At 40.1% G+C, this 15,078-nt stretch overlaps 1 long non-coding RNA gene and 1 pseudogene across 2 annotated transcripts; one reads left to right on the forward strand and one right to left on the reverse strand.

Moving 5' to 3' along the window:
* The first annotated feature begins 8,547 nt into the window (after positions 1–8,547).
* LOC148743075 (uncharacterized) lies at positions 8,548–13,892 on the forward strand (annotated as a pseudogene). Its single transcript, XR_016002189.1, has 8 exons — positions 8,548–8,976; positions 9,072–9,338; positions 9,523–9,586; positions 9,761–9,907; positions 10,282–10,702; positions 10,952–11,137; positions 11,345–11,679; positions 12,675–13,892. The product of XR_016002189.1 is annotated as an uncharacterized LOC148743075 (transcript).
* Positions 10,554–14,811, reverse strand: LOC148743076 (uncharacterized). The gene is made up of 3 exons (XR_016002193.1): positions 14,035–14,811; positions 12,790–13,221; positions 10,554–10,684 (listed from the first exon to the last, which is right to left on the reverse strand). It is a non-coding gene; the product is annotated as an uncharacterized LOC148743076 (long non-coding RNA).
* Positions 14,812–15,078: the final 267 nt, after the last annotated feature.

The raw sequence follows: 15,078 nt of genomic DNA on the forward strand, positions 1-15,078 counted from the left end.
ATGAGGAACAAACACTGAATGATGAATCACTATAATCAGTTTATTAACTGAAACGTAGTAAGTCAAACAGATTTATATGACAAATATAAACTGAGGGTATACGCACCTTCCCCACAATAAAAAGCATGAGGAAACGGAGCAATGAGTGATGTAGGTATTACAGTCTATGTGTCAATTGGAACCTAAAACACCATATGCAGGTGTATGTAACATTAAAGTAATGTGAAGGTGTAGTCTGATCGTCCGGGTGAGTGTAGTCCTGAGAGGGACTGTTGTCGGTGGTAGTGACTGACGTTTCGACAACCTGTGCGGAAGTCATCATCAGAGTCAAGTGAGTGATTGTTGTCAGTAGAATGTTCTTATTCCAGCTCGTGTGAAATGATCGGTTGGTTTTGCCGTGATGTTATTGGCTGTAAGACTCAAGTGACGTAAGTCGGTCGTGATTGGTCCACAGGCTATACGTATGCGTGCAGCTTTGGTAGGGGGAAGTATAATTGTCATAAGAATACTGCTAAGTAAAAACCCAAGAAATTCTATTTCTTGTGTGGGAATAAAAACTGATTTCACAGGATGAATTACGAATCCAAGGTTTTGGAATGTGTCAGTCGTGTCCTGGACATTCCTCTTACAAGCAGCATAGTCATATCCTAATAAGAAAGAGTCATCTATGTGCCCCATGCAAAGATGGCCCATTGATCTGATATGAGAGCAAACAGGTTTTAAAATTTTTGTGAACAGCCTGGGGGCACAAGCAAGGCCATTGGGTAGGCATGTGTATTCATAATAACTCCCTTGCCACTCAAATTTTAAATATTTCCTGTCCTCTTTAGCGACAGGGACAGAATAGTATGCGTCCTTTAGGTCAACTGAAGCCATAAAGCACCCTGGACGCATGAGTTTAAGAGCTGTTTGAATAGTGTCCATTTTGAAATGGTGGTACGAGACAAATTCATCACGAGGTTTGAGATTTAAAATCATTCTGTAGCTGCCATCGTTTTTAGGCCACACAAATATAGTTGAGAGGAAGTTCCCCTCTACATATTCAGTTTGTTCCAAAACTCCTTTATGGAGAAGTGTAGATATTTCTTCACTTATTATCTCCCTTTCACCAGGTGAGAGGTGGAATTGTTTTGGTGGGTGAGGTTGGACGGGGGTATTAGCTTCAAACTCAATATGGTAGTGCTTTATGGCATCAAGTTTGACTTGGTCATTTGTCAAAGATTCCCAGGAACCAACATGGTCCTTCAGCTGTCCTGCTAAAAAAATACGGACCATTTGATGCAAATAATCCCCATCCATAAATGATTTAGGATGTGTCCTCACCTGGTTATCGTTTAATCTTTGTTGTTGGATTGGCTGGGTTTTTTCGGGGCACTCTTGTGTCCCCGGCTGTACCCTAAAAATGGGCGTGTCTCAGATGTTTTCTGGCCAGTAGATGTTCGGTGGTATGGTTTGAAATTTGAGCGTCGAAATTTCTGCCTCCCAGCCTTTAGATAGTTATGGCTGGATGTGCGGGTGTCAGAGGTCCTCTGCATCTGCTGGCCCGCCTTCTTTGCCTCTGCCATATCCTTTAGATGTTTTGACAATTCGTCCCCAAATAGCTTTGTAGAGGGCTTGATGTCCTCTTTGCATAACCTTGTGAAAGGGGGGTTGAGGTCGGGCTTGATTAGCTCTCGTCGTTTCATATTAAGTTTATAATTGTCATTAGCCACAAGGGCAATGCTGTCCATGATCTGGTCCTGGACCTGACGGACGTTAATGGGTTTGCCAGTTTGAAGGTCTTTTACCAACTGGTCCACCAAAATCGACAGGGATGATAAACCCTGAACAAGCAATTCTTGCACCTTCTGAAAAGCAAGGTCAACTGTTCTGCTCCTCCTGGAAAGCAGATCCCAAACCTCCTCGTTAACTGTTTTAGTACACAGGAACTTACAGTTTTCTGGTGGAGGGTATTAATCAACTCTTTCCTTCACCGTTTCTGGTGAAAGACCTCCAGAAGCCATATTATCAATTAGACTGGCACCCTTCTCTGTTATGGCAGGAGATTTATCGTTGGTCTGTACAATGCCTGAGTCAGGCTTTCGCGGACATCATTCTGCCTTTCTGAGTCAGAGCCAGCAGATTCTTTCACCACGCAAGAGTCGCTCGGGTCGAGCACATTATTCAACGTGGCAGTAATATTTAGTTGTGTATTGCTCATGTTTGAGTCTTCCTTTTCTGCCTCCTCGTCTGATTCAGGACGAAGGAGGATGTCGTCTTTAAGACTGGTGAGCGTCGCTGTCTGCTTTTCTGAAGCTTTGGTCAACTGTGCCAAAGTGTCGTTAAGTCCTCTGAGGATCGCCACCATGGTGCTCTGTGAAGGTTGGTCTACAGCATCGTTCGAGCACTGAATATCGGGTTCCAAACCTGGTGTAGTAATTCTAGGTGTTTTCTACCCAGTGATCTTATTGTAGACCCGATATTAAGAAACTTGAAGGTAAAAAGAGAAGATTTTCTTCGTATGAGTAGTCACCGTGCTAAACTGATTTGCGCGCGAAAAGCACTGGTTATGCGCATACGTCTAACTATCTCATGGGATCCCTGGGGCAGTGATGACGAGATAGAATTGCAATTTTTCGGGAAATCAAACAAGAGATTGCGTGACCGACGGTGACAGACAGCTCTCTCATTCCAGCCCAAAGCCCCAAAGTCGATTAAAATGTATCTTCTTGTTATGGCGGAGTTTTGTTATTTATTAATTTTTTGAGAAAATACAGCAGCTAATGGAATGCTTGTTATATTACTAACTTGGATGATATCTTTATGTGAACAGTCCATAATTATGCAGCCTATTTACAGTACTTTTTCAGGTGAATGATGCTGTTTTACAGGTACAAGGGTTAATCAATTGATACCATTTCTATTTTAGAACAGCCGCCAGCTGGAGATAATTTACATTTTAAAGAATCAAAATCTCGTCACTGATCACTAGGGGCTATGCAATTGTTGATCTAAAAGCCTTGAAATCAACTATTTATCATTGTTGTTATGGTTGCTATTCATAAACAAGTTGTGATCCCAATTCAATTGTAGGGAACTTTTCCCACGGCCTGTCTCACGCTATGCAACTCAGCAATGGCGTTCTCATGCTCCTTTTATAGAATAACTGGAACAGACTGCTCGTCTGATAGGTTAGATAAAAGCAAGAGTCTTGAAATTGTTACTTTACGCAATTGCTCAAAGGATATTTCGAATGATTGTTCTCACTGGTCATTTTCTGGAGTGAAAACGGAAAGTGAACTTATACTTGCTAGAGTGGGTGTTTTCCGCGAGGACGAGACGCAGAGTTTAGACACAATCTGCTCACACCACCTCCGTGAAATCGGACCTGGCTGGCGGTAAAACATTTCCAAGTGCTGTGTGCCACAAATCTTATCCCAACATGGAGCAAATAGAAAAGCGGATCGAGGAATTTCGTAAGTGGTGAATTAATTCTCAGCTCCGCTGTCCCTGACCACTGTAGAGCATACGCTCTGAGTGATCCTGACGACCCAAATTATTCTGTGACTTGTGGCCACGCCCATTGTGACAGCTGTGACCGCTGGTTGCTTGTCTCGTCTGTAATGAGGGAGATTGAGGAAGGCTTAGAAACGGCTGAATGCTCGGACAATGAAAATGAATAACTGTCTTTTGTTATTTCCCAGGCCAAACAGAGCATTGAATGCTGGAAAGCCCATTTATCGTGGTCTATAAATCAGGATGAATGCAGACTTGACATCATGAGCGGCCTTAGCGCCCCACCCATTTTTCTAGTACTTGACTGGGTGATGAAATATCTTCCACGTAAGTTCCGGGAAAGCCAGTCGGATTGGTTTGGTAAAAGAGGTATATCGTGGCATATAGCAGTGGCGATAAAATGCAACAGTGGAGAAATGGAGATGATGACATTCGCTCATGTGTTTGAGAGTGCTACCGCCCAAGACAGTAGCTCGGTGTCAGGCATACTTGATGACATCTTTAGTCAACTCAAGACTATTATGCCAGAGCTACAGACCATCTATATTCGAGGCTACAACGCTGGATGTTATCATTGTGCGCAGACTCTGATTACAGCTCCTCAGATTGCCAAACGTCATGACCTTCAGATCTCTCGGATTGACTTTTCTGAGCCACAGGGAGTCGAGGAAAGGGCGCTTGCGGTCGCAAGGCAGCCACTATAAAGTCACAGATGGTGAAATATCTGAATTCTGGACACCACATTGAGATTGCTGCATTGATGAAAGAAGCTATGGAGTCTTCCAGGGATGTGCAGTCCTCCCAATGCTCCATCCATCAAGAGTTTTAAGTGGGAGAAAGTAAGTTTTGTCAGAAACCTTTGCTACGGCCAGGAAGGGATAAGAAAGTGGAGAGCCTACGATATTGGCCCTGGAAAAAGTATTCCCTGGACAAACTGCGATGTCCTTGAACAATCGGAACTGCCGACGATGGAGATCAGGCCCTCGACCAGCGAGACTATCACAAGCTTTGCTTCAGTAGTACCCAGACGAATAGGTGGCCGAATCCCCGCAACTGTTGTAGAAGGCAACTCCGATTGTGTAGATGAGTCTTCAGATGAGACAGGCGTTGATGTTGATGTTGCTAACAATTATTCATTATTTACATGTGTAGAAGAGGGATGTGTCAAGACGTTTATACGGCATTCATCGCTGGTTTAACACTTGGGCTATGGAAAGCACAAGCGTGTTCTAGAGTATGAAACGCTCTTTGAAAGGGGCCACGATAGAATACGCGACTAATCTGGATTGTGGCGCGAGTAAATGCCCAACGGTCATAAAAGGTAGTAAACCATCACTACTAACTGTGCCCACTACTCTTCCGATGGGATGGGCACTGAAATCGACACAGTCCCGTAGTACAAAGGTTACTGACAATCAAAAGCAGTACCTCAATTCCAAGTTTCAAAATGGAGAGAGAACAGGGAAGACAGGCGGATCCGATTGATGAAGTCTCTAAAGCCATGAGGAATGCAAAAGATAGCAATGGGGAGAGACTATTTAGCTATGGGAATTTTCTCACAAAATTTTCTCACAAATCAGCAAATTAGCGGTTACTTTTCTCGCCTTGCTTCTTAGCATTCACATTTAATCATATATGACTCCTACAACATCTGTGAGTTAGTGTTGAACTCTTAGCTTGGCCCCTTTTCTGTACCTATGTTACGGGGTATCTGTGAATCCTTTGGTCTTGAGATATCGGAAATTACAGTTCGAAGTAGAAAGCCATTTGTGGCCTTGCTCTCAAAACCTGGTACAAGGCTGTACCTGTAGCTGTGGGAAGCGCTCATAACTGTAGTCGGTACACGTTATTACTACCTGGCAGCTCGATTTCATCGTATCTGGCCACCAAAATGATTCTCGTCATTTTTTGGCAAAACACCGAATTATTTGACAAATGAACCTTATTTAGAGACAAATACTATTATAGGGACGACTGATAGCCGGAGTTTGAACAATTTCGAGTTTTCGCATTCTTTTCCCCTATTTACGACCTCGTTTGATCCTGGGAGACATTCGCTCTTAGTTTGTTGTAAATTGAGAAGTATCTGTTCTGAAACATATACTTTGGTGTCTAGTATCTAAGTTAGTTGTTGCGAAAAGTTTTTATGAATGGTTTGTAGAAGGCTTGTAAGCCAATTAAAAAACACAGTGGCGTAAACAAACCCACTTGAAAGCCAATTTACCGTAGGAAAAAATAAACCAGTCAACCTCGGGCTTGAAAATGCTGTCCGAGTCTTGCGACCTCGGGAAGCATTGTCAAACCCGAGGTTGACCAGCTTACAGTTTTTCACTAGATGGACTTCCTACCCGGCAAACCACACGAGCACGTTAACATATACATGTTAAAGATAAAAATAAAACAAGAATAACTATAAAAACGACAAGAAAAAGATTAATATATGCAAATAGCACGACTCAACTACCACAGGAATGACCACTCTATTTTCAATGAGCTTTTTTGTTGAGCATGGGCGGAAGTAATAGATCTGTCTGTCACGGTCGGTCGCAAAATCTCTTGTTTGATTTCGCGAATATGTGCAAGTTTAAGCGCTCTCATTAACTACAGCCTTATTTCCCCAGAAAAGAAGTCATACCAGTTAAAAGCCCAATTGTAGAGGGGTTTGACCCCTAAGTTTAATTTAATTTGTGATAAAGGTAGTAGGGTAAAATTGTTTTTTCAAGCAAGGAAGTAATGTCCATAAAGCCTGAACATGGGGAGATCTTTCAGATCTCGCACAATGTCAGATTTCTTTTCAAATGTCATAGAAATTACATTGCAAAACCTGGAAAAGTTTTGAAATCAGCTGATTGCATGTGAATATCTTCTGGCTCTTTATTGAAGGCATCAGGTTTTCTTGAAAATTGCTAATTCCCAAGCCTAATTTGCTCACATCTGGCCCTGAAATCTAGTATCGCCATTTTCCGCCAAAACAAAAATCTATTCGAGAAATGAACCACTAAGCGATGAATAGTTCACTATGGACTATCATTACATAACTCGGGCAGTCAGAGGGCCAATAACTAAAATCAACCAATCGAAATGCTCTATTGTCGGTCAATATTCTCTCAGTATTGGACCGGGCGCTGTCCCGAATGGTCCCGAATGATACCGCTCTTGTGTTCCTTCGAACTTCAGTCGTGTAATAAATCTCTTATTAACCAAGCTTGCTCGGGACCGTACTGGAAGACTATCAGCCCTCGGTCTTTTTTTTACGGACCGAGCACAGCGAGGTCCGTACTGTCAAGACCTCGGGCCGATATTCTCCCCGTACGGCCCTCGCGCTTGGTTGTTAAGATATACTTTGTAGCCGGAGTTTGAGCAAATTTCGCTTTTCACATTTTTGCCGCTAGTTTCCGATTTTGTTTGATTCTTGCTGACACTCACTCTTAGGTCGTGTTTGTTACTGCGAAGATCGCTCTGATAGTCAACAAACATCATGTTTTCATGGCATTCACCGATGGTAATTCTGCGGTAAAACGCTTGGAAACTGAAATCCAGCTTTCGTGCGCTCGGGAGAACTATAGTAAAACATTTAGGAAAACAAGCTATATACTAGCGTTTTCGTGGAGCAGGAAAACAATCCCAAACATCGTGTTTTCATGGCATTCACCATTAGTTATTCTGTGGGAAGACGCTTGAGAATGTAGCGTTCACGCGCACGGGAAAACTTGAGAAAAACATTAAGGAAAACAGCTATACATTGGTATTTTCCTGGTGCTGAATAACATGCGATGAACATCGTGCTTTTCTTCAGCTTTACTGAGAGCGAACAATGAATTTGCCGTCCGTTTCCAGATATGTGAAAGCGTTGGTATGATGTTAAATTTTTCAGTCATCCACCATTTCGAACCTTGATACCCCCAGTAAACAAAGCAGATGAGCAAGCGTGGTTGGAAATCAATTTGCCAAAGAATGCAGTACTTGAACAAGTGCTTATTCGTTAGTTCAGACGAACTTTGTAAGCCAGAAGTTTTGGGTAAAGGTGTCCAGGCCTTCCAACTTTTCTTCAAGACTTTGCACTCGGTGAAAATCATAATCTTTGAACACACTATCCAGCTCTAGTAAAAAGGAACTTTTTTGTCACGTGCAGCATTTCAATTTCAAAAACATGAACAGCCCACTTATCTTTGTACTGTGTACTTTTAGGCTTCGAAGGTTCAAAGCCAAACACTTCCTTGTGGTAACTTTTTTAGTTCAAAACCGGGTAGACTTACACATTGCTAGTTCTTCCGCTTCTCAAAATTGCAATTGAAGAGGGCAATGGAAAGTGCTACTGCCTCTGATTAAAATGAAACCACTTCTCATTACATTGGCTAGCAAAATGTACATGTGTTAATGAAGCAAAAGAAAGATAAACTAAATATATGCGTGATTTTCCACTTTCCTCGTGATCAAGAAACCCTGATAAAACACTTGCCCTTTTTATGAAATGCTACCTCCAAGAACTTTAGGTGTAGTTCCCAAGCTCTTTTCTAAAGGACTCAATAAAACAGTTGTTTGGTGGAAAACCTGTAAACTAGCTTCTAGCTAAGTGTTTCTCCACGTTCAAAACTGTTTATTATGTTTACTATCATTATAAAACAGACTCAGTCTAGGAATCATGATTACCCGTTAAGTACGTGTTAAATTCAATTAATTTCCATTTCTTAGGTATTTCTTATGACCTCAAAATCTCTTTATTAACAGTGCAATCTCGTTAACTTCGGTTCTAGGCTCCTTCTTTGATTTCTTACATCAGAAAGAGTTTGTAAGGCTGCAATTTTTTTTAAAGCTGAGTGTGAGGTGTTTAAACTTAGGGGTCTTCGACAACCATAATATTGGATTGAAAGAAAGTGGCATTGTTGTTAGAGCGTGTGAGTTGAACAGAGGCAAATTTACCCTGTCAAAGGTTATAGCATCAACCACAATACCTATAAACAATTGCTCATCAAGAGGACAAATTTACTTATGGTGATTCCCCTTGTTTTGCACTGCGCAACCTTTTCTGCGCATAACATTCCAACATCGAAGATGGCGGCCATTCTTCCCGCGAGCGTGAGAAGGACAAGGGCCGCTTTTGCAAAGCGAAAGCTTTTATTCGCAATAAGAATGCCAAAAATTGGCTGAAAGCTTCCTGGTCTGCTCTTAAGGAACAAGAAAATGAAAAGAATATGCATGATCCGGATGTCCCCAGTGGATTTCCACTTTGCAGCCGTCGAGTTGTAGAATTAAATGTCCTCACTGAGGTTTTCGATGGACGCTGTGGAGCCTGTGGGGCAGCTCTACGGCTCTCCGACTGCATATGAGAAACACTGTCTGGGCTAGGATCCTTACTCTACATATGCTGTTCAAACTCTGAATGTGGAGAGACAAATATCGGTCGAACAAACAAGACCCACCGTAGCACCGGAACAACACGAGCGAGACCAATCTTTAGTGAAAACAGGAAGCGCGCTGCAGGTTTGTTTACATTTAACGTTGATAAAAATATTGTTTTCCAGCATCTATTTAACATCTAGCCAATTTTTTGAAATGTTGAATGGACATATCTATAGGAATGCTACACGTAGGAATAGGTCCTACCCACTTAAACGAGTTGTTGTCATCCATTAATATACCATCACGTGGAGAGTCCACGCTGAAGGTTCGCGAGACGGAAGTAGGGCCCCAAATTAAAAAGTTGGCAAAGGAATCATGTCTGGAAAGTTTAGAAGGCGAAAGAAACCTGTGGAAAGATGATAATGAAAAGGGAAATGTGGAGATAGGAGTATCATCTGACATAGGATGGCAAAAAAGGGGAAAAGCCCACAACAGCCTGACAGGTACACTGCAAATTCTACATCTGAAAGAATTGAAAAGGGCGCATTTGGATATGCATTTTCATACAAAGCTGCTATTTTTTTTCTCTGGATTGTTCTTTAGCTTACTGACAGTTCTGGTGTCAGCCAATAGTCAAAATTAATTAAACAAATGAATAAAATATTATATCCTCACTTTCACCACTAGGTGTTGGCTCCATGGTTGGCCTAAAAACTGTCAAGGTGATTTGCTATGGTTCAAGGTCAAAAAGGTAATGTATATACATATATTTTGTCTACTAGCACCTTGTTGTAAACAACAAGAGCTATGGTTTTTTTCAATTTGACCAAAAAAGTACAGAATCATTCGACATATGACCTCACCCATATTTGCCTCCTATTGAAAGTGTTACCCAGGACCTTTACTCACAATGTCTTTTGTAAAGGTGTACAACATGTGAAACTGCCAGCAGACAGTCAAAAACGCCTCACATACACTACTGCAGGCTCAACTGGGAAGGCTCGTCAAAAGCTATGGAGGCTGATGTTTGATCTAGTTTGATCTGAGTTTGATTTGTTGATCTAGTCAAAAGGTAATTACTAACCAGGTATGTAAGAGTAAAAATAAAAAAGAAAATAACAATTTTAATATAGTTGTTAACATGTTAAAATCACAGTCTATTGCTGCAAAGAGAGACTTGTGGTATCTGTTCTTATGATATCAGTGTTATAGTAATGACACTTGCGCCATAAACAGTGGAAAGCCTTACAATACCTTACACCCTTGGTAATAAGGATTCAAAATTTGACAAGAAAGCAAACATAAAAATGCACCTTCATTTTATAATATGAGTATGCTAAAAATGCAGAAAAGAAAATACTTTAGGATAATGCCTTGGTGTAGTTTGAATGCCCTCACTTTTTATGGCAAAAAAATTTATTTTTGTGGTTTTACTCTGCTTAACAGTTGTGGAGAAAAAAAATGTAGTTGTATCAGTTCTTGTTGGGGATGATGACTCGTCCACCATAAGCAAAGTGAGGAAAAATGTTGAGCATGAGGTTGAAAAATGGTCAGACGTCATCCATGCTGAAAGATCCTTTGGTAGCTCACTATACAGCATCAAGACCCAAAAGAAAACCTTGCAGATATGGTGATACAGTATTTCCAGCGATGCCTTGGTTACGCACTAAAGCAGAGTAAGGATGATGAAGAAGGTGTGCGAAATGGTCTGAAGTCTATTGTGCTTCATGCTTATGGTGACCATTCTTCCTGTGTCAACTGGTGTGGCTACTTAAAAAATTCTGCATCCTACAAACACAGAGGCCTTCCCCATGGCAAGGATCTGATGGACAAAAGCTTGAAGCACTCCCTGGAAAAGATCCTAGAAGTAAGTACAGTGTACATGTATGGTGGCACAGCTCGCTCCTCACAAATTCCCTATTCCCACCATTTTACATGTAGTAGAGGAACACAACTCTTAGAAAATAGTGTTAGTGCTTATGATTGTATTCTAATTAATAACTGCAAGGGATAAAGTTATAAGTGTTAGGGGACTATCAACCTCTTTCTCAGTTTCACAAGCTTTTATGAGATACCAAATTTTAGTGAATAAAAATCATTTGTTTCTTCAATTTAGATTTATGCTTCAAATGCCAAGAAGCTAGCTGACCCCTTGGGTTGAACCAGGTAAATGAAGCACTCAACAACACTATAGGAAGCAAAGCTCCAAAGACCAGACACTATGGATCTAGCGAAAGCAATGACTTCCGGTGTTGCATGTGCTGTTCGCCAAAAGAACTTAGACCAATCTAATGTTTCTCAGGTGAGCAGATATAATATTATGAGCATTTTGTACACTTCCCAATTTGTGAGATCCATAATTTGAACATTACAGATTATCCACCATGTCCAGTGTTGTACTACCAGTACCTTGCATATCATAAGTCACAAAAAAAAAGCAAATCAGTAAAACCTCACAATATTATAACTTAGAATATGGTTTTCACTAAGACTGGTGAATTTCTCTTAGGCTTTTATGAAGACACAACTATCTCCAGGTTCCACTTCTTTAAAGTTTGCAAAGAAAATGGAGAAGAAAAACTCTAAGTTTGAAAGAGAAACAGAAAACAAGAGAGTACAAGTAGAAAAGAATTGAGAAGAAAGAGAAGCAGTTGAAAAAGACAAAACAGCTTGAGAACAGAGAAGGGCAACAGTATAGTTGTGGAATGGGCTTTCATGGACACAATGCTGCTCAGGAAATTCCAGTACCACCTGCAGCCTCAAAGATTGAGAAAGTATCATTGACCAAAGACTACCATCAAATCATATTTGATTTGGAAACATCTGGAAGGGGAAATTAGCTTTGCAGGGTGGCGGCAGCTAGTTTAGTAAAAATGTAACAAAGTGAATATAATGATGTTTGTCTTAGCAGGGTATTTCTGAATTGCACATTAGAGAATAATTATGTTTAATGATGGAATTGTTTTTCTATTTTGCTAGATTGCTGAATACTCATCCTGATAATTTGCATCACATAGATTCCTTTGTTTTATCGTGCCTTGTTCTTAAAGTGCACCTAAACCCAAAAACTTTTCTTCGCTTAAGGGTATTTTTTGGAGTATTTCTTTGCAAAAACTTTTTGATTTGCTCAAATCTTCGACTTTCTGTGCCCAGTCAAAATGAGGAAAATCTGCCGCCATCTTGGCTCATGACCGAGTTTAAAGAGGAATGGTTCTAGCGGGTAATGTGACGTCAAATTAAGAACACGAACGTTTACATTTCGCACATTTTCATTTGTTTGGGAAGGTTGTAGTTGATATTGTCCGAAAATATGCCGACTAAGTGTGTTGGACATAGGACTATGTAGCAATGTGCCAAATTTGCAAGAAGGTATCGCGCTTCATACATTCCTCCTACAGCACACCTAGTCGGCATATTTCGGACAATATCGATGACAACCTTCCCAAACAAGTGAAAATGTGTGAAATGCAGACTTTCATGTTCTCGAGTTGACGTCACATTACCCGCTATAGAACCATTCCTCTTTAAACTCGGTTCTGAGCCAAGATGGCGGCCAATTTTCTGTATTTTGACTGGGCCCAGAAAATTGAAGATTTGAGCAAATAAAAAAAATTTTTGCATAGAAATACTCCAAAAAAAACCCCTTTTTTGTAATAATTTGGGGTTTAGGTGCCCTTTAAACAAAATAGGTGAGATGCAAATTAGCAGGACAGGTATTTAGAAATGGCTCCTATTTTTACTTTAGATATACCCTGCATAGATGCACTAAGCTTTTTTATTACACTTTTCTTTGTATTATCTTTATAAAGTAATAATTGGATTACAATATTGTAAAACAGGTAATGATGCTGAAATCCTACAAATTGCAGCAACAGATGGTAAAGATGAGTTCTCTATTTATATCAAGCCCTGTAATGTAATATCACCAGAAGCATCTGCTGGGAACAAACTCACCTTCCAAAGAGGAATACTGTTTTATGATGGGAAGCCAATCACTGATGCCATTGCAACTGATGTGGCCCTTAAGACCTTCATTGAAAATTGAAAATCAAGAATGCCTTGCATTTTAGTTGTACACAATTGCAATTCCTTTGATGCCAGGTTCTTGGTGCAAGCAGCAGAGAAAGATGGAGTCATGGAGGACTTAGTCAAAACAGTTTCTGGCTTTACAGACTCTCTTCCAGCATTCAGGGAATTGCTTCCTGAAAGGAAATCCCATAGCCAAGAAAACCTTGTACAAGATCTTCTGTGTAAATCCTATGAAGCTCACAATGCTCTTGCAGATGTGCAAATACTCTACCAGCTATAGTGAACAAGTTTCTAAATGTCAAACTGATACAAAAGCACAGCTTCAAAGTTTCATGGGTGGCATCCTATCAAAAGCTTCTAAAAGAAAAGAAACTTCTGGTTAATACCCTGCAGCCATTAGTTAGAGAGAAGTACATTTCAGCCTCAATGGCCATTAAGTGTACAAGCTCAGGTTTGGGTCTCCCTCACCTACAAGTGGTATGCCAAAGAGGCAAGGAAGAAGGGGTGAAGCAAGTTCTGATGGAGAGGTTTGACAACAAACCCAGAGTCTCCTCAAACAAGTGGGTGCTGGCGCAAATATGTTAGTACTCTATAGATAATGCAAATTAAGATTGTGATTTGCACAATTAATGTTTTGAAATAATTTTTGCACAGAAAATGTAGTAGTCAGAATGAGGACCAGTGAGACATTGAAGTGTGGTTCTCAGTGAAGTATAAAAAGCAAATTTTAAAGTACAGTTTGTATTTTTCAGGGTATACTACATTCTACTGTATATATATCACTTTTCGATATTTCATATTTCATATTTCCACCGTGAGTTTTGACTTATTAATTACGTGATTACTCATTGTATACATTGTTAGTTTTAAGGGCCTCACTGAAAACCGCTATGGCGAGCTGGGCTCCCTCTTTAAATATTTCTTAATTAAAAACTCCTATAAGAGTGATGGGTGAAGAATTCCCATTTTGCTGTGTATAGAAACCAAAAAAGAAAACATACAAAGAATAGGAATCAACAGTCTTTTTTTCAAGTTTCTTTGTCAAGCCTTTATTGCCCCAAAGCAAAAAATATTGAACCCTAGCTCACTGGAATTAACAAAACGCCAGCGCAACAAAACAGTTTCAACTAAAGGTTTATAGCTTCAAAATCTCATCAAATCTTGACTTACCTCATATCTGTTATTTATGCAGGCTTTCCAAGTATGAATTTCTGTGTTGGCGATATCAAGAACATGAAAACAACCGAAAACAAGCTTAATATCGAGTGCATACTTCGAACACGATGGGCACCATTTTGTGTCTCGTCCCAGTCGTCACCGTGCAAATTCTCTATCCAGAATGTAATCTCAAAACCATGTCCACCTTTCACGGCAGTTTGTGAGGAGACAAGCACGGTGACACCCGTTTTTCTTTTTTTTTTTTTTTTTTTGGTATTTGCTATGAATAGTCTAAGAAAGAACATATTTGAGGAAGGAAAAATTTTGATAGTGGAACAATTTTTTTTGGAAAATAGTTCCGTACTTGGTGTATTTTGGCCAAGGCGAGGACTTCAAGCTAACCACGAAACTGTCCGAAAAAGTGCAAAATCCCCACAACCAGGCCATCAAAAACAGCTAAAAAGAAGCAATGCTACTTATTTTGATAAAAAAGCTTTAATTTTAAAGTAAAATTTTGTGTCTTTCAAGTTACCAAGGCTAAATTCTGTATAAAGGTGATTTTGTTTCGAATTTTTAATGCACAACCAGTAAAAATACCCCGTTTTAAGAGCCTGCTGACGCTTAAACAAGCACGTTGACCCCATTTTTTTATTGCATATTTTTAATGTTTATATCATGAATTACCCTAAGTCACTTTGAAGTCGACTTAAATCGCCTAAAGTTGCAATGTTCTTTTTGCCAATTTTTCTTAAGTCGCCTTAAGTCACCTTAAATTGCTCAAAGTCGCCCAAAGTTACGGCGACTTAAGGCCCCAGAGTAGGCCTGAATTGGGAAACAAAATGTACATGCTCACAAGTCTGGTGTAGAAAGTAAAGACAAAAAATTTATATCCGAGCCTGCAAATTGTCCGACCTACAATTCTGCAGACTTTCTTGTCTAAGTTTTTAATTTGGTTTATGACTTGTACCTCCATCACTGATCACACAGGTGTAACCTTATCCAATTTTTACATAGGTTACATAGGTTAAATTGACCACTCCCCATAAGGGCTTTTCA

This window comes from Stylophora pistillata, chromosome 1 (assembly GCF_964205215.1).
Source record: "Stylophora pistillata chromosome 1, jaStyPist1.2, whole genome shotgun sequence".
NCBI classification, from domain to species: domain Eukaryota; kingdom Metazoa; phylum Cnidaria; class Anthozoa; order Scleractinia; family Pocilloporidae; genus Stylophora; species Stylophora pistillata.